This window comes from Triturus cristatus, chromosome 8, assembly GCF_964204655.1.
Source record: "Triturus cristatus chromosome 8, aTriCri1.1, whole genome shotgun sequence".
Taxonomy (NCBI): Eukaryota; Metazoa; Chordata; class Amphibia; order Caudata; family Salamandridae; genus Triturus; species Triturus cristatus.
This window is the reverse complement of record NC_140591.1, coordinates 508,312,208-508,335,189: the sequence shown is the minus strand read 5'-3', so window position 1 is coordinate 508,335,189 and position 22,982 is coordinate 508,312,208.

Sequence of the window (22,982 nt, the reverse complement as noted above, 5' to 3'; positions counted from 1 at the left end):
ACGGGATAGCGCGACTGGCTATCAACATCTCGTAGGGCACGTGAACGGATTGGAAAACTCGTCGGCGAACCCAGGGATCACGGTAAGGCGATTGCGCACGCCAGAACGCATTTTCAAAGCGCGAACATGAAAAAATTCTTCGCAACACAGCAAATAGCGGAAATTTTGGCATTTTCGCGCTCTCCGCGGAACGCGAAAATGTCAAAATATCGCAATTCCGCGAGCGGAACGGAATTTGACGCCCACCCTTAATAACTAGACCAATATAAATGTAAAATCCAATACAATGTTCTATACAACAGCAATACATATTACTAAAAGCATGGTACAATTGATTGAAGAGTTCCTAACATTTACAAGTATAACAATTTGTCCTCTCCCCCCCCAGTCTCCCCTTCACCCTCCCTTCCAGACTAGGATGCCGAAATTCTACCCATCCTTTGTCATAGCATCCCCGGCCACCCCCACATACTCTTTACCTCATATGTTTAATCTTTCCTTCCCCTCAGAGACTCGCCCTGACTAGCCAAATCTGAGACTTGGCTTGCCGAGGGATGTTGGTCGTAGCACACAGCCTGCTCCCACCCCTGCCTAGCCATAGGGATACTTGATAGAACCGTCCCCCTCCTCTCCCTTCCCCCCCTCTATGCCAGCTACTCTGGACAATTGCCTCCACCACTTGCTGCACGCCTCTCACAGAAGGGCATGGATCGCCCGTCATTAATTGTACTCAACTCCTTGAACTAGCCTATTATATACCACAGGTCATATTATTAAGATTTAATACCACACAGTCAACCCTATTGTCATACACTATGAAAAGTATCTACCTCCTCCACGCGGCGATGTACCCCTATCTTTATTTACTACCCCCTACCTCGTCCCTCCCCCAACTTCCTGTTCTTGACTTCTTAGTCCTTTTGTACCCCAATCCCCCCTCCTTTTTTATTCTTCAGTTTTCCTTCACAACTGTATAGATGTACTTGTGATGACGATAGACCCCAGAGAGTGTGTAACGTTGTGAGTCACCTACAATATTGTGTTTTTCTTCAACTTTCAATAAAACAATTACAAAAAACCCCACAAAATAATAAGTATAACAATTCTTTATTATGTCACTGGACCTATTCTTAAACATAGTAGTTAATTGTGAAAATGTACGCACCTTTGAGAAATTGTAACAACATCTGAAAAATGTTCTACATTCTACTATATATAATTTAGCATTTGAGTTAAAATGTCTACCCTGCAATTGTTGCCTATGTTCTCAGAGGCTTTCTTGTGGCTCTGTTCTGTCTAGTTTCTGTCGTTGCAAGACTGTCTTGCAACGGCTCTTCAAGGTCACATAGGCTGAGGTGGATGTCAGGATCAAGAACCTCTGCCAACAGGAACATTGTCCAGAGTAGTTGAAAACCATTTACGATGTACAAAGTATGACATTCAATAATAACTATAGATTTTGAAGACTTCTATCTTCCCCAATTGACCTACTTCCTCTGTCCATATCTACTAAACACTACAATTTCCCCTTTTTCTTGTCATATCATAACAAACATTGGCAAAGCCAAAAGGTCAAACCTTTTGGGGCTTATTGGCTTTGCAATGGTTTAAGCCATGCTGTGTAGAATCCGGATGCAATGCAGAAGGTGTGGGGGTGAAGCAAACAGAGAGAGTGGAATAGGGAGCATGGGGAAAGCAAACAGGAGAGAGAGTGCAAAATGCAGCTGAGGGGAGAAGCACATTGACGTGAAAGACAAGAGGGGAGAAGCACGTAGAGGTGAGCGCATTTCTGAGGGAGGTGGGGAGTAACACACAGACAGAGATAGATCACATGAGCACAGCAGAGGGGGAAATCCACAAGGGTGAGAGCTGGAAAACACATGCGCTCTCGTGAAGTGCTTGAACAAAAAATAGTAGTGTCTGAAAAATGAGCAGTGCAAGGTCACAAATAATACGTCCATGCAACAGGAGAGGGACAAAAACACGAAGAGGAAGTACAGCCCACATAAGCCAGCAAATATGAAGTCAACTAATGACAAGCAATGGGTGGGCTTCAAACCCACTGTAAGCTCACATTATATCTCACAACAGAAAATGCATGTATTGTCCTATAGGCAAAACCTAAAATCGCTTTTCCCGTGTGGTCTCACCTCCCACCTATCCATTAAACCTATCATTAACCAATGGCTTCTACCGACATTGGTTTAAGTTGTAGCAGTGCAATTTAGGATTTACCCTTGAATGCCACAAAAATGCAATTATATGCTCGTATGTTACATTATATTTACTGTGTGACAAAACGTCATTAACTTGTGTAAAACATTAAACATATTACTAATATGTATTCATTAAAGGGATTTGAGATTTATATACGAATACACTAATGTTCAGTTGAAACATTTAATCATGTATTCTTTTATTCAGGTTTTGCATTTATTCTTAAAGGTATATGTGTACATGAATACTCATGTATTCAAAGTCATATCCACTGCTAACTTAACTTAGCCTGGCTACAAGCCTCAATTAAAATAAATTTTGCCCTGCCAACATAATCTGTCCTTCTTTTGCTGGTGCTTTATCATGGTTTTTTTTAGTCATAGAAAGGCTTAATATTTGTATTAGATTGTTGATATTGAGGCTTGGAGGGAAGAACTTGGCAATGAAAATGGAGAATTAATGATTGAAAGAGGCCTTCTGTACCAGGACGAGAGATGTTCAAGGTTGAGAATTACAGTCAAGTTTCGATACGATGGGAAGCTGAAGGGATGTTGCATATGCACTTGAGTAACAATGTGGTTGTTTCTTGGCAGTGTGAAAGAAGATATATTCGTTTCTGAATTTCCTGATACTATTATTTGGTGTTCTCACAATAATCGTATTCCCTATATACTTTGAGAGTTGGACCTCTCTGCTTGCCTTATTCTTGCAAGTGTGAAATTATTTTCTAAACACTTACTAAAGTCTGAATCATGCCAACACCTTTTATGCTCCCGAAATAGAGACCCTCGGTAGATGATCATATAATTAACTTATGTTTACAAGAGAGAAGGGAAGTCTTGTTATGGAATACCTGTTTTCTTTAATCTGTTTCTCTATTACTATTCTGAACCTCATTTTAATATGGTTCAACCTACTGAGATACTTTAGGTTATCTGCTGTATTGCTGTACCTACTGAACTTCTTATTGGTTTGCTTACATACAGGATTGATAGGTAATCCAAAATAAAACATTTTAACCATATTTGGTAGTTCTTGGTCCTTATTGTGGAGTTACATTAGATTTACAAGTTAAGAATGTTTTGTTGATATCCTTTCCCTTTCAGGACTTCATGTCATCCAACAAAGGTCCATAAGGCCAATGGGGAAAAATCACTGACGATGTTACTAAAAGATTTCAGTGTAGGTACCAGCACTCTTTCAAAGTACTTTGTGCTACTACTAGTCCTGTACAAAACAATTGTTCAAACTTTTCCAACTGCTATACTGTATCACAACTGCTTTTTGTCTCCAAAGCTGAGGAGCAACAGGGGTAGCATTACATAAGGTTACCCAAGGGTGCAATGGGCATGCATGCCCACTTTCTGTTTCCTGGGGGACCTTTGATATTCCAGAATGTGCTGCAGATGCTAGTAAGGCCTTTTTGTAAAAAAGATTGTGCTGGTGTTACATGTGTTGCAGAATGATATTAAGGGGGTGTCCCTTTTTGTGCATGCTTGTGTGTTCCAATGCAAATGAGGGAAATGATTTACCTCTGCACTGGCACCATCTTTAGGCTGTGCGAACAGAGGCAAAGAGATCATCAGAAGGTGCACTGACTGTGCACTACAAAGAGGTGGTGCACTGTCGACGTGCTCCCCACTCCTTGCGGTGGCACCTGAAATTAGATAAACGTGGTCCTGTAGATGCCCAGACACTCCCTGCAGGGGGTTGCAGTCACTCACTTCCCCCCATTGCAAAGCATGTCACATTTTATCTGCACTGCAAAAGATGAAATAGCCACTTGAAAGAGCTACTCAAATTTTCACAAACCTGCTGCCGGTAGCAAAGGTACCAGTTTGTAGCTGCCCCTGGGGGCATCACATTATTTTTTATTAGAGCACCGTGAGATTGCTTGCACCTGGTGTACCGAGGTAAAGGTGTGCTGTGGTGTAAACAGTCACAGTACACTTGTTACATAATGTGGCTTTTTCAGCTCAACTGGCTTACTATTCACTTTTCCATGTATAAACTACTTGAACTTCTCCAGTCCGGTTTCACATTATTTGCTCCACTGTGAATGCTCTGTCAGCCACCTCTAATTACACAACATCAGCTCACCACAACAATCTTTCAGTCATAAATATTTCCCATGGTTTATCAGGTGCAGGTTACTCTATCCTACTTAAAACTTTTTCGTCCTCCAGCAAACTAACACTGCCCTTGACTGGTTCTCCTATCTCTCGCACCGATCCATCTACGACGTTCGGTGTTAGGGAACATCCTGGGCACTTCTCTGACTATGGGCATCCACTATTCACTCTATGTGCCATTCTTCCCTGAGTTGCAGTATTTCTTTGTGCTATCCCATCTCTTCTATGGTGAAAATCATTTTCTCTTTCCGATTTTTCACACATTGGCTCAACATATACATAGCAAATACAAGGAGATGATGGACAGAGCACTGAAACTTTTTAGACACTCACCCCCAGTCACAGATCTGGGATGAATCCATCATCGTTCTTTAGCTCACTTCACCACCCCAGTTCAGACTCAGCCATATACAAATCAGACTTGACCCTGTGCCACATGGATACATTCCAGCCAGAACTGTCAAGCCAGGTCTTCCCTGGACCAGATAAAAGCATCCTGGGACCATTTTCAGGGTAACACCCTTATCAGCCAGGCTGGCTTGAATCCATAATATTACCATAGAATTCCAATTGTTGATGAATGGGGATATGTCAAAAGCATCATATATTATTAAGTACTGGCTTGAGCAGAGAAATAAAGTACAATCATAAGCCAGAGAACTCCTTTCCGAATGTTCAGTGAAACATACTAATTTGGAGGCCAAGAAAGGTTCAAAGGTGTGTGGAAGTAATTTACAAATACCTCCTATTTTGAGATCCTTTGTGGAATGTATATATTGGCACCAGCATTTTAAGTCTGATTATTTCCCTCTTTATCAGTGTACTTCTTGCATTTCAGTGTGTATTTTTGCAAGTGGCTTTGATAGTTGTGTTACATATTTGAACATTATTGTGCATGTTTTGTAGTGTATCATGTAATACAGTAACTGGTAAGTGATGCTAAGTACAGAAGGTGTTATGAAGTGTACATCAAAGTAATTATCAATTTCAGGTGCTGTTTTGTGTCCGACATCCACAGTCGGCCAAACAGCTCTCAGTCATTGTCCGTGACGTAAGGTCATAAACACAATCTACCTCCTGGTTAAGCCTCTCAGTGTTATCATTGACTTTTGGATGAACACGGAAGACAAACACAAGACAATGCCTAACATGGTACAACATTCCTTCTGGAATTTTGACATGGGCTAGAGCCATCTAGCTGAAGGCACAGCTAAAAGAATTCCCCAAACTGAGACAGCAAGGTGCCTAATTAAGCAGGCATGTAATTTAGCAGCAGATAGTCCCTGGCAGGATAGTTAACTACATTACAAATTAAGAGTATCATATATCCTCAAAAATGTGTTATATTTGGGACAAAAGGAGGTCTACAAACACAGTGAGAATATGTTGCTAGGCTGACAGATCAGTGACCCTAATTGGTCTTGCAGATTACTTTAGTCATGTCTTGTGCACGTACATTTATTTCAAGTTTGGCTGTGACATTTTTCTTACTATCAATTCCCCACAAAAAACTATTTTATCAACTGTATGGTTTCTTTTATCCAGTTTTGAAATGCCATAGTTGTGTTGTGCACTAAGACAATGCCTACAGGTTTAGATCTTAAATAGTGAAATGGTACATCTAGATTTGTATGTCTCAAGTGCATGGTTTAATGGTCAGTGAGGACTGCATACATTTATCTGTCAAGCCACTTAGTGCCCTGTTTTATAATTCAAAATGAGCTGTTGGTGATATAATGGAGAAAAGGTAAGATTGATGAGATAGTTTATTGATTTGCTGCTTTGCAATTTACAGCAGAAATACTGTCCTTTGGAAGACCCACACTAAGGATTGAACTACCTTGAACATTTAAGGGGTCAAAATGTTGACTATTACCTGCCCTAATACAAGCTCTGATGACTGAAATTTATTATCAGTGTCCTTATAGTGCTATGTGTATATACTTGAATATTTGGCCTGTTACAGGCTGGACAGGTTTCACTATGTAAATATAATGTATATATCTCACATTACCTCTCCCTTATCTATTACCCTCACTCACTCACTTTGATCCAGAACACTCCTACCCCTCCTCCCTCACTAGAGCACCATTGTTGCAAATATAATCATGTTCCACATGTATGAACAACTACGCTGTCTATATCAAGTTATCAATGCTTTGAAAATAAATTGCATACATTGTGGATTTGCAAATTTGGTGTTGTGAATGCCACCATTCCATTCATACCATTAAATTGTTGCTTCTGTGTCCAATTCTTTATTGGATGGCAGTTTTGACCCGGGTCAGGTAGCATTTCGGGTAACCCCATTGATACTTTACTACAAACAGCTATAAGATTAGATATTAAGTAGTTAAATAAGATATCCTAATTTGTATGGCTCACATATTTGGTTTCATGGTCAGTCAGCAGCACTACATACCTTCATCTGCAATGCCATCCACAATCCTGGTTTCTAATTCAGAATGAGCTATTGGTGCTGAAATGTAGAAAAATTACAATATTAAGAGGGAGATTCCTGATTTAGTGCTTTGCTATTTTCCGCAGAAATTGCAGCAGAACTAATGGAAGTATTAATATTTCTATGTACAAAATGATATGAAGCACAAGACTAGCAAATTTCAGTGATCATTCAAAGTCATTCTGGCCTCAAGCAATTCGGGAAAAGCAGTTTTGGAAGCTAAACAAGATTTTGTCCCTTTATTCGTCTGATTAGATACATATTAAGCTGCATTGTAGATTGCTTGTCAAAAAATATATAAAGAGGTGCTTTGGGATTTTTATTGACTTCTTTTTAGGAGCTTGATTTGATTTGCCAGCGATAGTATGTTTTCACCTAAGAAGAGAGACTGTTAATTTAGGTCTTGCTAAAAACAACTTCAGGTATCTGCCACAGATTATATTATTGACAAAAAAAGAAACATAGCAATAGTGTTTTGAGGCAGCCTCTTTCACCAACTGAGCTGCAATAACAGCTGAAAGCCAACAGGAACCACAGCAGTGACCACAGCTTCAATCATGGTAGGGAGTACAGGAATGACCACAGCTGACATCAGTAGAGAACATGGAAGTACCCACAGCTGATGGACCATATTAGTGAGTGCAGCTGCAACCACAGCAGTGGACATAGCTTCCATCACAGCAGGGACCACATGCAATGACTACAGCTATACCTCAGCAAATACAACAGCAATACAAATTATATCTATCACAGCAAGGTCTACAGCAGCAGCAACAGGAGGCCCAATAGCAACCACAATATCAGGGACCATTTGCACTGAAAACAGCTTCTCTCACATCTGAAACAATAGCTGTGACCACAACTGCAACAGGAACTTCAGTGAGCCCAGCTGCAGCAACAACTGCCACCTGCAAAGCCACAATACCTGAATCACAGTCAACATAGCAGCAGCTACCATTGGTGGCTTATTAATTTATAACGTGGAGGGCTATCATAAGAAAGTTCAGTTTGCTGGCATACACTTGCAGCAAGCATCTCATCAATCTTTTTTTTTTTTAATTGCTGTTAGGACACATACAAATACTCACACGTACTTTCACATACGCACAAACTGGTACACGCTTGCAGCCAGGCACATAAACAACACAAGCATGCTCTCAAGCATACACACAATTTGGAAAGTTACCTGGGTTAGTCCTCAGTGCAGTTTCCTCTGCACATCGATTCCTGACTTCAAGATGGAACAAACAAGTCACCAGAGTGAGACTCACACCCTTATACCCAATCAGAAGGACTGATAGGATGGAAGGCTGTCATGTTTCCTTTTTCATGGCTTCTGATGAGGCATAAGGGGCGCATGACTGATAGGACCCAATTCACAATTATCTGACATGCTGCACTGCCTGACATTAGTGCAGCATGTTAGATATGTATAGCTTCTGTGAAAGGATGGGCTGTAACAGGCTACGCCTGACACATGCGCAATACAGCCCCGGGAGCCCTCTTGTTTCAAGGTGATATTGAAGGAATTACATGTAAAGAAATGATCGGTGAGTTCCTTTTGTTACATATAAAAGCTGTAATATTTTAAGAAATAAGCTACAGGTGCAACGCTATGTGGGGGGGTCACTGCCCTTTTGACCCCTATGGAGAAACCACCCCTGAAATCTACAAAAGCTACTACAAATGTGACAGCAATAGCTACAAGCACTGCATGAAACACAGTAGCAGCCAAAGTTATGATGCTTGTATCATTGACCTCAGCTGCCATCATGGCAGCAAAAAGCTCAATCACCTCAACTTGAACCACCATAGGAACTACAGTTTTGACCACAGAAACCACTCTTGCAGACAGCTGTGGTCTCAGCTATAACCAGAGTCAAGACTTTAGCATTCACCGCAGAAAGGGACAAGAGAAGTAATAATCGTAGTTTTTACCACAGCTGGGTCTATTGCAACATTGACAGCTTCCATCACAGCAGGGACCGAAGCAGTGACTACAGTGGCCACAAAAGCAGGGGGAAACAGCAGTAGCCACATATGCTATCAATACAGGGAACAGAGTAGCAATTTCAGCTCTCAAGAGAGCATTCCCCATAGCTGCTACAACAGCAACAACTACAGCACCAGCCACACCAGCTAGGGTGGCAGACACAAAAACAGTTAAGCAACTTTAAATAAGACAGTTAACATAGGTGCATATATTATCAGGATAACAAAGAAAACAATGGAAGGAATCACAGAATTGAAAACAAATGCGAGCACAGCAGAGACAACAGGAGAGACAACAGATATCACCAGTATGGCCACAACACTGGCCACCATAGTCTTCACCAGAGCAGCAGCAAGAACTCCAAGCACAGCAGGGACCACAAAGATGAACACAACAGTGACCAGAGCTGACAAAACAGCAGGGACCATGGAATTGGCCACAGCTGTCACAATGGCAGGGACTAGAACAGTGACCAGGGCAGCAAAAACAGCAGTGGCCACAGCTGCCCACAGTAGGGACAACAACTGGATGACAGCTATCAGTAACAACAAGGACAACCAAATCAGAAATCACAACTACAAACACAGCAATGACCACAGATAGCACCACTGCATGGGCTGCAGCAGTGACAATATCTACAGCCTCAGCAGAACCAACATCTGCTACAGCTACCATACACAGCAGCAGGGTCCATAGCAGGGGCAACAGAAGCAAACACAGCTGCCATCAGAGCCATCCACACAGCAGCAAAACTGATTGCATTCACAACAGTGGCCACAGCAGTGAAAACCTTTCCAACACTGCAATAACTACACAAGAAATCAGCTGCCACCACGACAGACACAACAGCAGCAAACACAGCTATCCTCTACAGCAGGTACAACTGAAGCAAACACAGTTCAACCACAGCAAAGATCACAACCCCAGTCATGTCACGGATAACTGCATTAAAACATCAGAGACCACTGCCGCAAACACTGCTTGGACCTCAGCTGGGTCCAAGGTAGAAACCATATCTGATAACACAGCAGGGAAAACAGCAGCAACAACTGCAGCGATTACAGTTGCTAGAACAGTAGAGACCAGAGATGGGACAGTAGCTATATTCACAATTACCATCGTGGTTGGAACATCAACACCATAGCAGGGACAACAGCAATATATAAAACTGCCACAATAAGAACCCCCATGACAAGAGCAGCAACAGCTGCCAATTGTAATACCACTCTTAAAGCGTTATTACTGTGTAGCATCAATGCACCTGTTAATATTACACTCAATATTACCACTTACATTTCCAGTAAGAAAATGTACCCACTCAAAGAGCATATTGGAAAAAAATATTGGTAAATGACTCTGCAGGGTGGAGGCCACTTTATTCCCTATTGTCAGCCTCATGCTTGTTATGGCTCAGAAATGGGTTAGTTAAAACAATTAGTAATTATAATACTGGGCCAGGAATTACCCCCCTGTATTATCGGCCAAAATATAATGGTGTTGTAGGTGCCTAGTTACTCTGCGCTCTTAGGACAGCACTTATTTTATATTAGTTCTTTCTAAGTCTCAAACCCTAGAAGTAAAATTGAAAGCTGAAAAACATCAGTGCATGTTAGAATTATTCTTATAGAATAATAGTAAAACATAATGAGCTTTTGTTTTAAACTACTTTGAGTTGCTGTGCCTCTATATTGCCCTTACTTCGCCTGAAGGCAAGCTTAATTTTAGTTTACAAGTATAAAAAATTATGTAAATGTTTCAGGACGTCTAAATGAATACTGTAACTTTATAATTCACCTCACCTCTGGAATGATTGTGAAGAAAGAGTTTTCTATATGAATCATAGACCTTGAGGGGAAGCATGGCCAGGCTATATGCACGGGCCTTGAGTACCATGCTAATGGAGAGTGGTTTGTGTGGTGATTTTTTGTGGAAGTTAGCGAGAAAGAAACTTATACATATTTATTTTTCAACCAGAGGAATGGTAATGGGCAGTCTTCAGTTAAGGAGAATCTGTGTCCATGTGGACAATAATCTCTCTAATATTATTAATACAATGTGTACACCATGTCCAACTCCCCCACATACAATATATCTGACAAGTATAGTTATCCTCTTGGTAATCATTTTAAATGTAAATCCGTCAGATTGACAACTGGTTGGAGGAGACAGTGTTAGCTTATATATTTGTTTTAAATGAGAGAGGTTCTTTGCATAAAACACTCAACTTCAAAGAACACGAATAATGTAACGAACTACTACATTGATACATGGGTAGTCAGCATCCACTTATCTTCATGCATGCTATAGAGCAGGTCTCACACATATATAACTTTTCTCGCTACACATAGATGGGAAGCAGCGTTGACATTGCATGCGGTACAATGCATGCAATTATAACGTGGTCGTTACAATTACCGCGTTGTTACAACGCTAACCATTACAATGCAAGTTGTTTCTACGACCTGCTTTAGGGGGCGCTCTATACTAAGGAATAGTATAATTTACTATTCCAACACCTTCCCTACTGTTGCATACGCTGCAGTTGGATTAGTGAATTATACTATTCCTAAATCCAGCGGCCCCCCTACAGCAAGTCTTAGAAATGACTTGCAATGTTGTGGTATGCGTTGTAACAACGCAGTCATTGTAATGACCGTGTTGTTATCACATGCGTTGTACCACATGCGATGTAACATCACATATTCCACATAGATCAACCTTATTATAAATTCCATGTACAGCAATCTTAGTGCACAGACTGCCGTTCATAAAAATCTATGTTCAATTCCATAGGTTCAAAGAAGAGTTCAACTGCCTTGTTATCTCTGACTGCCACCTCATGAGGTAATACCATTAAGCAAATGTATATGAAAACACTTCAGGTAACTGAGAGCTGACACCGGTGATACAACTCTACACACCTAGGTGGAAGTAAAATAAGTAGTGATACAAAAGAAAACAGAACATCATTGCACTTGCAAGCTTGGAAATCCTATAAAAAGTTTCATAATGATGTCACCTTCAAACGCACTTAGAGAACCTGGATGTTCTGCGCTTTTCCCAGCCAATGGATCTTTGTCACCATTTGAGAATAGAGCTCTCCACAAAAATGAAATAATTAACTGTATTTTATGTTCAGTCAATAAAGAGAGAGTTGGTGAAGTTTAAAAAAATATATTTTCTCATTTAAGTAGATTAGTCAGTATTTTTGTTCTTTTTTATTTAAATTAGTGAAAATCAATTAGAGAAATAAAAAAAAAGATTGTTTAGAAAAAGCATAGAGAAATAAAACAGCATGTTCCATTCAGAGTATAGTCCCTTTTTGATACTAAAGGACCTATCCTATCAAGATCCCAAAAATAGTTCCTTTTGGAAAAGAGCAAGTAGATTTTGGATCAAAGTCAGATAACTAAGAGGAAGATCGAACTGCCCATAAAGGGTAGTTCTGGAGACTCAATTGAGTTATCCGGACAATTTCAGTAGCAACTGCATACGCAGGGTAGAAGGAGAGAATCACAGCTGTATCTATGATCAGCATAAAACAGAAAATCTCACGAAAGGTAAGGAAAATAACAAAAGCACTGTCAGCAGTATCTTACGGCAAGTCGGCTAGAACAGCAACGTGCCAAGGGGCATAGCAGGGTACGGATGCATGAAATGAGAGCCTCCCTAGTACCACTAACTATATAGAAAGCAGCAACGATGTTGCAAAAACAGATGTATGTGTCAATGGGTCCAATTGTGAGAGATCTTCTGATGGTCCGTCGTCTTCAATTCCCATGGAATACATTCATGTCAGCATGAAGCCAGTTAGAGATAGCTACAAAGTATTACAAAAAGTTACATCTATGAAGGTTCTCAACAGAACCTTTGCAAACCTAGTCAGTTAGCTGTGTGGTGTCCCATCATATAACAATGAGCTACGTTATGAAAAGAAACATTAAAATTCTGGTATGTCCTGGTTAGATCACAAAATGTAAACTGCAGCAAACATTTCCTTTTCATGAATACCCTTGTTCGTTCTATATATGTGGCAAAGAAAACAATCTACATACAGTGAAGTCATATGGTGGGAGGAAGGAAGGAATACATTTTTTTAGGAAACAGCACATTTCACAAAAGTCAAGCACTAGAGTTCATTTATAACATTAATTATCTAGTTTATGTAAAACGTTTATTGTCTTCAAGTGATAGAGTATTATAAAAGAATAGTGCGGCCTAGTAAGTGAAGAATGATATAAATGAAAGCTTTTTGCAGAAAATAAACAGCATTTTCAAGTTTGCACATTAAATAAAGGCACATTTTCTAACGTTTGCTTAATATGCAGTTTTCTTCTTAATATTTAGCGTGTTTCTATATTATTGTGTGGTAAAATGTTTGTAAAGTGTTCAGCTTCCTCACGCACATGCCTTTGAGGATTGTTTGGACCTTTACACACTGAGAGTCAACATTCTTATGTTGACTTCAACAGAGCTGAGCTATGGTGTGATGGGAAACAGCGTTTACAACGCTGTCATTACATCACAGTACTATTACAATGCAGTCATATCAACGACCGCGTTGTTAGTACGCAATGCATTTACATCTCAAGTCCTTGCAACGACTTCCTGTAGGGGGCGGTGAGGTATTGGAAATTAATTCCAACACCTTCCCTACTGTTGCGCAAACTGGAGTAGGAATAGTAAATAATACTATTCCTAAGTCCAGCGCACCCCCTACTGAAAGTTGTTGTAATGACTTGCGTACTAACAACGTGGTTGTAACAACCGCGTTGTAAAAGCACAGGATCTAATACATTGCGTTGTAATGTGCTTATTCGGTGTGATGAGCTTCAACATAAACAGTTTCTCGTCAAAACATTTGGGCAATATAACTGCAATGAATGATGCCTTTTATCCATTGGCTTTTCTTAAGCATAAATTATGCACGATTGCCCTGTAAGAAAACCAAGGGCTTAAAACAATGTGACAGACAGCGTTTGGCTCTTTAATATTATTCAATTAGAATGTGTGCGAATGTCATTGACCTATGAAGGATAAAAGGCTGAGGCTTCCTTGTCAGCAGCTGAACTGGTGACCTCCTGTAAGACGCTGGCAGATCTGACGTCTGGCTCCCTAGACAACGGGCCACGTCTTTGACCTGAAAACGATTCAGAAATTGAACCTCGCATATGACCTTTAAAGTACCACATCTCCCTGTGCGAAAGGATTAATGCTCATTTACAACATAACTCGTTTCTATCGTAGTTTAAAAGTACTGCCCTGGCTTTATTCCATTATGCATATGACACAAAGATAGGGAAAGGATGCACTCTTTCGCTGGGAGTAAAGGAACTCCTGAAAAAACACGCTTTTCTTTCCAACTTGCACATCTTAAAAAACACATAATGGATACACAATTACAGAGTCACAATAACTCTTAGAACATGTTCCGAAAATGTTCTTTTCCAAATGAAAAATAGCGCCGAGTGTATATTTGCTTCATTTGTTATGTGTCTTTTCAATGTGTCTTCTGTTGAAATCGCTGTAATGCCACCGCCATCTCTCATGCCATTTGCCACTCGCGTCCGCCGCCCTCGCTGTTGTACTTTCTTTCTGTAACGTTTTATTCTTGGTTTCCGAGATGCTGAGTTTAAGTTATTTTTGAGGCTGCGAGAAAGTCAAGGGAAAGTAATGAAAATGGCAGCGACCGAGTGCACAAAAGCACAGGCTCCCTTTTCATATAGAATGTCAGCGGCATCTGTACAAAGAAAACTAACGAGCAATGCAGCTTACCCCCCTGACACAGTCACATTATCACAGTGTTGTTACTGAAAAGGCAATATTTGGCGCCTACTTTTAAAGGAGAACTCGAACAAGCCATTTTCAATAGACAGTGCCGTGGAACACCGCCATAATGTGACTTAACCTGTTTACCTATCCCACTACTCAACTCTGATGCAAGTAGTGCACAGAACTCTCAAATATGAACTTAAAGTATTGTTGTCATTGCCCAGCGTCTCAAACCACCAATGCAACTCAAAAGCACTTCTAGGGGCTCAAGAAAGAAATAACTTGGGGGCATATTGTCAAGGACGGCGTTAACAATTATGGAGAATTCCAATAGAAGTCCATGGGGCATATTATCAACAATCGGCGTTAAAATTATCGCCGCCTTAGCGGCAGAAAACTGCCGCTAAAGCTGTGATAATGGGCCTGATAATATGCCCTTTGACTTCCCATAGAAGCCCATGTTCACACCAGAACATGGGCTTCTATGGGAATTCTCCAGGGCATATTATCAAGCCCATTATCACAGCTTTAGCGGCAGTCTTCTGCCGCTCAACCGGCGATAATTTTAACGCCGTCCTTGATAATATGCCCCTTCGTTTGTTGTTCTCACTAGAGTAAACTTTTAGAGCATGGCAGGCCTGGGAATTATTCTGGTGTCAAGTGTGATGTTTGGATGTCTGCTTTAAGCATGTTGGATCAAAGTCGTTGCTGCACGGAGGTGAGTGAGGTGGAGAGATGATAGATTCACAATTGTGCTTGCCTAGAAGTATAATCTCGAGTAAGAGGCGACACACTTTTATGGGCATGGTTGGTAGAGTGCGGGTTTCCTATTTTGGTCTGTTTGAAGAGAAGACTTTACTTTCTTTACTACTAGTTGCCGGAAGTGGTGTCCATCTGAGGGGGGTTTCCACTGCAGTAGACTGAGTTTTATGGTGCCTCCAGGACTGGAATTATCAGGTCTGCAGATTCTGCACCTTAATATTCTGGTCACAGAGACACCGGCCCATGACTTTTTAGTGCATCTGTAGGGGCCGATGGCAGCGACTGCGTCAGGCCACCACCTGCATGCACGCTGCAGCACAAGGGGAGCAGCAAGAGATTCCCCCAGCTGGAACTACCACACTATGTACTCCTGACACTTCCCACTGTCCGCAACCCGCACCATTGCAGAGAAAAGGACCTTCATGCGTTTACCACTGGCCCTAATCAGGTGGTAAATGTGTGTGCCTTTGGCCTGTCATTTCTCCTAGAAGGGGGAAAATATGCAGAATTGAACCCATATTCCAGGGCCCGATATAGATAGGTGCAGGGATACTGAGAAGAATCGTCATAGATTTCATCCCTCTGATTTCCCCACATCCATACCTGGGCAACTCGTAATGAGGCCCTAAGTGAAGTTTAGAAGGGTGCTCCTAACATACTTCAGTGAAAAAGTGGCCATGTTTACACACTGAGTGAAGTAGAGAAATGTGAACTTCTTAGCTTCACAGTGCTTGTGTATGTTTGGAGAGGCAGCTTTACTCACTTTTTTCTACCATTCCTCTGGGGCTGGACAATGGTTTCTACCGAAATGAAGAAAACATGTCAGTTCAGTAATATGGAACAAATGCAGATTTTGCAAACATATTGCATTCTTATATATTTAAAATGCTCCTAAATATTAGTAATACTGTCTTTGCTATGCTACCACGAGTGTATATTAACATGGCAATTTTCAGGGAGGATTATGCCCGTTTCAAGTTGCTTCTGTGTAATAGTCTAGCAATACATGTTTCACACACAATGTATTCAATCAACAGAATAATTCTGCTGTGAGCAGAAGAAGAATGAAAGAAGTTAAATAAATCAGGCAATGACAAAGCCAATAGGTCTTGCTCTCTAAAGGGTTGGTGTTGTGTAGTAATGGTGGAACTCATACCTGCATGCACAGAAAAATGCAGTGATACTCACACACTTATAGGGGCATATACTCAGTCTTGGAACACTCCAGTATCAGGCCATGGCTTTTCTTCTGCTAGCATCGTTGTCATTTATCTCAGTGACTACCCGCTTTTAGGAGCCTTTGGACTTGTGAGTGTGCATTCTCCTGTGTTACTCCACACCTCTCTTTCAACAGCTTCCACCCCAAAATTACATCTCATCCAACTTACCCTAAGCTGCTTTCAGGACACTCGTCTGCCTCGCCTCTCCCAGACTGCCTCAATTATTCAACAACTCTTTTGAACCTAACATGATGCAGTAAGACTTTCACCTCTGGTTGTCTTACTGTTGAGGTGGTTAGTGACATGTGTAAAGTGAGCCTCCTCTGGACACCCACAGAAATGAATCTCTGCCTTCACTGAAAGCAAGCAACTATCTTTGAATAAATGCCCTCCTACCCCAGGTCAATTAACAGCACAGTTCACCATCTGAGAGCTATCAATATGGCCATCACCATGGCTGAATTTATAATTGGATCTACTGTTGTCATAAGATAGAATTTCCACAATTAATACGCCTTTGTAGTCATTACTAGACTTAAAAACATTCCTCTTTTCAAACAACATGAACTAAATAATTTTAATAGTTTGTAAATGCAATACACAAAAAAAAAATAAGTAGGAGGATTACAAAATAAAGAGAACTTGGATAAATACTGACGCAAATCTTACATCATCTTCTAGTAAATGGTCACAATAATGTATGTGAAAATTAGATAAGCCTTCACTTAACTTGTGAAATTTAACGCTGACCACGAAACAGAATATACAAACAAAAGTCTCTGGCTATTATCAGCATTTGATGAAATAATGAACTTCTTTCTTTTCTGAAATAACGTCTGGTCTATTAAGTACACAACCTGAAGTGTTTTGACAATATCAAGCATTAACATTGATCCAGAAAGTTACACGTCTCCTTTTGACTCAATCGAAGTTGTGACAAGGCTCAACAGAGGCATAAAGACAGGTCAGTACATGTACTGAATCATGGTGTTCTCATGGCGGCCACAGCAATTGTGTTGGCAATAATTGTGTCCATGATCTAAAGGTTAGATATAAGCTTGATGATGGCGCATTGAAAGAGGATTGTAGCCCTACATGGATTAGTGTAAATTGTTCTACGTAGCTGAACCCATTAGTACATTCTTGCTTGAGATAATATCTTGTTTGTTTTGTAAAAAGTCTGTCAGTAGATGGTCCGTGTTTCTCTAAAGTGTGAGCTACCAAGGCTCAATTTAACATAAAGGAAAACTTGGCATTAGGCTATCCTTTCCTGTAAGAAGGGGATGTTCTATAAAATAACAGAATTCAAAGAGTAAAGAACATAAACATTCTCTGCCCGCGCATTGAACAATAAACATGAACAAGCATTTGTAATGCAATAGGTCTCGCATTACTGAATGATTGATCTATTGGTGTTGCATTATTACTTGCAACACCAATAGCTCAAACTCTTAGTAATGCATTGCAAATACTTGTAATACTGTTTGCCAATAAAGGTGTAGGAAACCTCTATCTGTGCTCTCTGCCCTTCGTTTGTGTAGCCCTGTGTCTTGGATTTGATTGCACACAGATTCAATGTGGTGCCAAGCATTTGGTTTGTCGTTTGCGATCGAGTCTGCCTTGCAGCAGTGTTTGTGTAAATCTTCTCCGGGTGGGAACATATCCTCCGTAATTGAGCTTTATAGAGTGTAGCGGTAGGAATATGTTTTTTTTTTCCCCTCTTACTAATTAACTTTATTTTATTTGGGGTAGTTAGGAATGTGTACTGTAGAACTGGCCTCCCATATTGAAAATTGCTTTCCAGTTTATTTACTCATTCCCATGTGCCTCAAGAAGTTTCCGCTGTCGTACTTTGGAATATGCTTGGCTACTGCCAAAGAAGCACAATGGCTGGGATTCTTGACCTAAAGAACAGTAATAGGTGGATGCCTTTTCCCCCTGCTATAACTTCGTGTGAAGGGATTGTTGGCGTACTTTTGAGGGGATATTTCACAGCTGCAAGATTTTATGGCTTTTTCAGATGGCAGAAGAATAAGTGGGTGACACATGGAGAGCAAAGAGGGGTTTAATTGGTTATGTAAATGATTTCGAGTGAAGGCCTTCGTAGAGATCGTAGACTCTGACTGACAATGTAATTGAGAAGACGTCACTTTTTAGGTTGAGCCTGAGTCAGCATGCATGCGCTGCTCTGGCAAGCTGCTGAAGTGGAGTATGGACCCGCGCACTCTCCGCCAATATTTGTCATTGACTTCTATCTTTGTCCTTCGTAAATGCAGGCTTCTGATTCGGTAATCGGTTTGTTAGTCACTCCTAAGTACCACCTTTTCTTCATTTGTAACCTCCCATGGCTACCGGCCCCTTTACTTCTGTTGTTACACGGTATGTGTTTATTAGTTTGTAAGCACAATTTTCTTTTTTCCTTTTGCAGGCGGGATGATGTGCGCAGCCGGGACAAAGGCGGCCGCTTGTTTTAATTGTGAACAGACTTTAACGGTCATCACTGCAGTAGCTTCACAAGCACCATGTTTTATCTACTTATTTTTTTCTTTTAACTAGGAGCTGGTTTTCCAGCAAAATGCCGGCCGCTACCTCCGAAGCTCTTACGGCGCCCACTTTACGCCGTCCATGCTTGTTCGATTTTCTGTCATTTTATTCAAGCAGCTTCCGCAGTGCGGCTGCCTCCCGGGCCAGCTAGTGCTGCTACTTGTACCCTCCACTCAGTTCCCTCGGTAGTCCTGTGTCCAGCTGCTGCTCTGATCTCCCTATATCCTGTCCGGCCGCTGCTTGCACTCTCCGCCTGTGCTACTGCTTTCCTTCTCACCCACTCCGTAAATTTAGCCCGTTGAGGGGTCTTGTCTTCATAAGTTTGTGCTTATTACCCTTCTCGACCCAGTTAGCACAGTGCTGGGTAGCCCGTGTTTCTACGTGGTTCACTGTCTGTGCCTGCTCCTCGCGATCTAGAGTGGAGACAAGGAAGAAGGGTTTGCTGCTCACCTCAGAACCAAGTATGGCAAACATTAGTGGTGTCATCACTCCCTACCACATGCCTGCTGGCTTACTGCAGTTCAGTCTCCAGCTTGCAATATACACCATTATGCCTTTCTGCAAGCTTCCTGCCATCAAAAAGCAAACTATCCTGACTGCTCAAAAAAAAAAATACAGCACAGGCAAATACATCGATTCTCCTTCCATGAAGTTCCCTGTAACTCGGTCACCCAAACGTGCTACCAAATCACATAGCATCCTGTCGCATCAAACTTGTTCAACTATATGTTACTGGGTGTACAGACGTAAGCACGGGAGTGTTGAAGTGATAACACTGCCAGTGACATTATCAATTACACGTTAATAAACCGCTCACCTAAATGGATGATTTATGCCTCCTTTCTCAATTAAAGGAGGAAAAAGCAGTGTGGGGAATTTTAGGGAGGAGGGACGGGCTATAGGAGCAGGGCACATTTTTAGGTCTGGCCTTGGCAGCGCATGCGCTGCATGCGCTGTCTCAGCGAGACCTAAAGTAATCTCTATATGTTGGCAAGTAGCCGGTAGTTTCTCCGGCTGCTTGCCATTGGCTTAGTGGTGGCTTAGTGTTTCTTACCCTGTTTTTCAGTGGCCCAACTGACTTCCGTGTAGTCCGGAAGCAGCGGCCACCAACTACAGTTTTAGTCCGCACTATTCGGATTTTTTCTTTGTCTTGCGCATCGCTGCCTGACCTAAACATGGCAGTGGCGCATGCGCAAGGAGCCGGTGTGTGCGATGCGTGGGCAGTGCATGCTGCTTGTTTCATTTCCTGCTTCCTGCTCCTAGCAAGCTCTATGGTCACCAACGCTCGCTGTTTGTGAGCAGATCTTTGGGCACTAGCGCTTATGCTGAACGGCAGGTCAGTGTGTGTAAAGCGTTTTTGCTGTTTGTGGGCCTAATCTATAGCCGTGTGAATGTTCAAATGTTTTATGAAGACGAGTACCATGCTTGGTTTCACCACGGTGCCCGTTTTCATTTTAGAAGAGGTCTACCACTAGCAGACCAGAGCACAGGGGTTGGTGGGAGGTGATGTTGTACAGCTCAGCACTGACTTGTTTAAGTGATTTGCTCAGAAGCACAGGATGTGGACGCGATCCGAGGCTCGAACCCTGGTTTCCAGTGCCAAAGTCGGCAAACTAGCCGTCAGACCACATCCTCTGCGGGTGTGGCATTACCCCGCCAAGATATCTCCGTGAAACTGTATGGTACATACAATTAGTTACACATCCAGACATCTGCCAAACACTGAGCTACTGGCTTTATTTCACCACCATCACTCCCTCTGGATTCACACTGAGGTAAGGTAATATAGCCCCAATCACCTTGAGTGTCTCTATGCAATCCGCATTCCTATTTGGTGTCACCGTGACGATCTTCAGACCAGAGCACCCAGTAATATCACAGATACGATTTCTGGTACTAGCTGCCAGATTGGATGGTGATTTCAAATGCGCTTTTGGCGCTATCCCATACACTTCAATAGCTTATGGAGTTCCCATTTGGAGCAATAAGAGGTTGTCCAGGCTTCAGTGCATAATCAGTCTTCTTACACTACCGGAAGGAGACACACCTGATTCCATTAGTGTTTTACAGTTTGCTCATCAGCATGTGTTAATAATGTTAAAACTTTCGAGATCGATAAAATATTTACGTATATGATCATAATTCTAAAAACGTTCTGCCTAAAGCAAGCACTGGTAACGATTGCTAATGTTCTAAGGAACATTACAACATTGATTGAAGCAATGGGGGAGGGGCCACGAACATGGGGCGGGGGTCGAGGCACGGAGACCTGGGCCTAATCCCCACTTTGTGCAGCTCTGTCACAATTACTTCATCGGCAGCCTCCCTTCACTTTCCGCCAAAAATGTAAAGTGCTAGAAAAGAAAATAAATACTGCCTCTGCAGCTGGACATCACCTGTGCTTGTCCGTGCTACGGCAATTAAGAGAGGTGCAGCCAGGGGCACTGGAATTATGCTGTTCTTTGGGCGCAAAGTTTTCCGCATGATTATGGATTTACTGTAATTGCCACATACTCAAACGGATTAAGAGTTATTAAAACATTACGTGGCCCTTGGCAAAGGTTGACTGGCCTTACAGTTGCTTTTTACTGCATGCCGGTGTTAAACTGGTACTAATGAAGTGAAACCGTGCATAGCTGGTGTTAACATGTGTAGACTTGACAAAATCATGAAGTAATATCCAAATGTGCGGCATTACGTCTTTTATGTTGCCTTTTTCTGATGCATAATTTTTGCCTGGTCCTTGTCGCATAATTCCAGCCGCCCTTGGTGTAGCTCCTGTAAGCACAGAAGGGCACCCAGGGGACTGGACATAGGACATTGATGGCAGCGCGCGGCACCGGTGCCTCCTCGTCAGCCATGATACCACATCCACAGAATCCCGCCTGACATTTTGGTGTCATCTGTTCGGAACTGCTCCGAGTCACAAGGAAGGCACCATATATTACACAGAAAGAGGGCCGACCTGTCTTCGCAGTTTTGTAAACAAACTTAAACGATGTGTAAGTGAGTTTAAGCTATTGGCATTGTAAATGACAATGCCTTTTATTTATGTTTTTAAAATGAAAACAAAAATAAAAGGCATTGTTATTGCAATGTCAATAGCTCAAACTCACAAACAGAATTGCTTTAACTTAAACGAGGGCGAGACCTGTTGCATTTTCAATGCTTGTTTCTCTTGTCAACCCTAGTGTTGGAGGCGCTACTATGTTACCACCGACTGAAATGGGTGACTTAAAATGCTCTCACAATGAAAAGTGATTAACAGGAGTGTGCCTGTTAAATAGCTACTCAGCTTTTTTCGCCACAATCTTTTTCAGACAACTGTAAAATAGGGAGGTGGTATTTGAAATTAAGCTGTGCTTTTTCTTCTGAGGATAAAATGGAACCTTGTGCCGTCTTAGCTGCTGATCTATTTCTACGCTTATGTAAAGGGTATGTGTAAAGTGCTGCATGCATGCTGGCGGTAAATTGGCATCTCTGGTTGCCAGATCTTCCGGTATCTATGCATGCCGAATACCACATATCAAGTACTGGGCGTTCATTAAGAAAGAAAAATTAGTATTAATTTGCGTACATTAAAACAAATGGACTAGCACACCTGATAATGATGTGTGTAAACAATAAAAAAACACAGACCGAATAGATTGTGCTTCTAATCTGCTTCTGTCTCAAAAATGCGCTTTTGTCTACTTTTTTACTTTACTGCTTCAAAATGGGCATCGGCCATCTTGGAACAGTGACTACAACAACAACAAAAGCACCACTGCAGTGTCATGTGCATCATGATATGTGAGCACATGCATTTCATCATACTGGAACTGGCCAAATCGCAAAAAAATGCAGAGTCATAACGCATGAGCATATATGACATTACAACC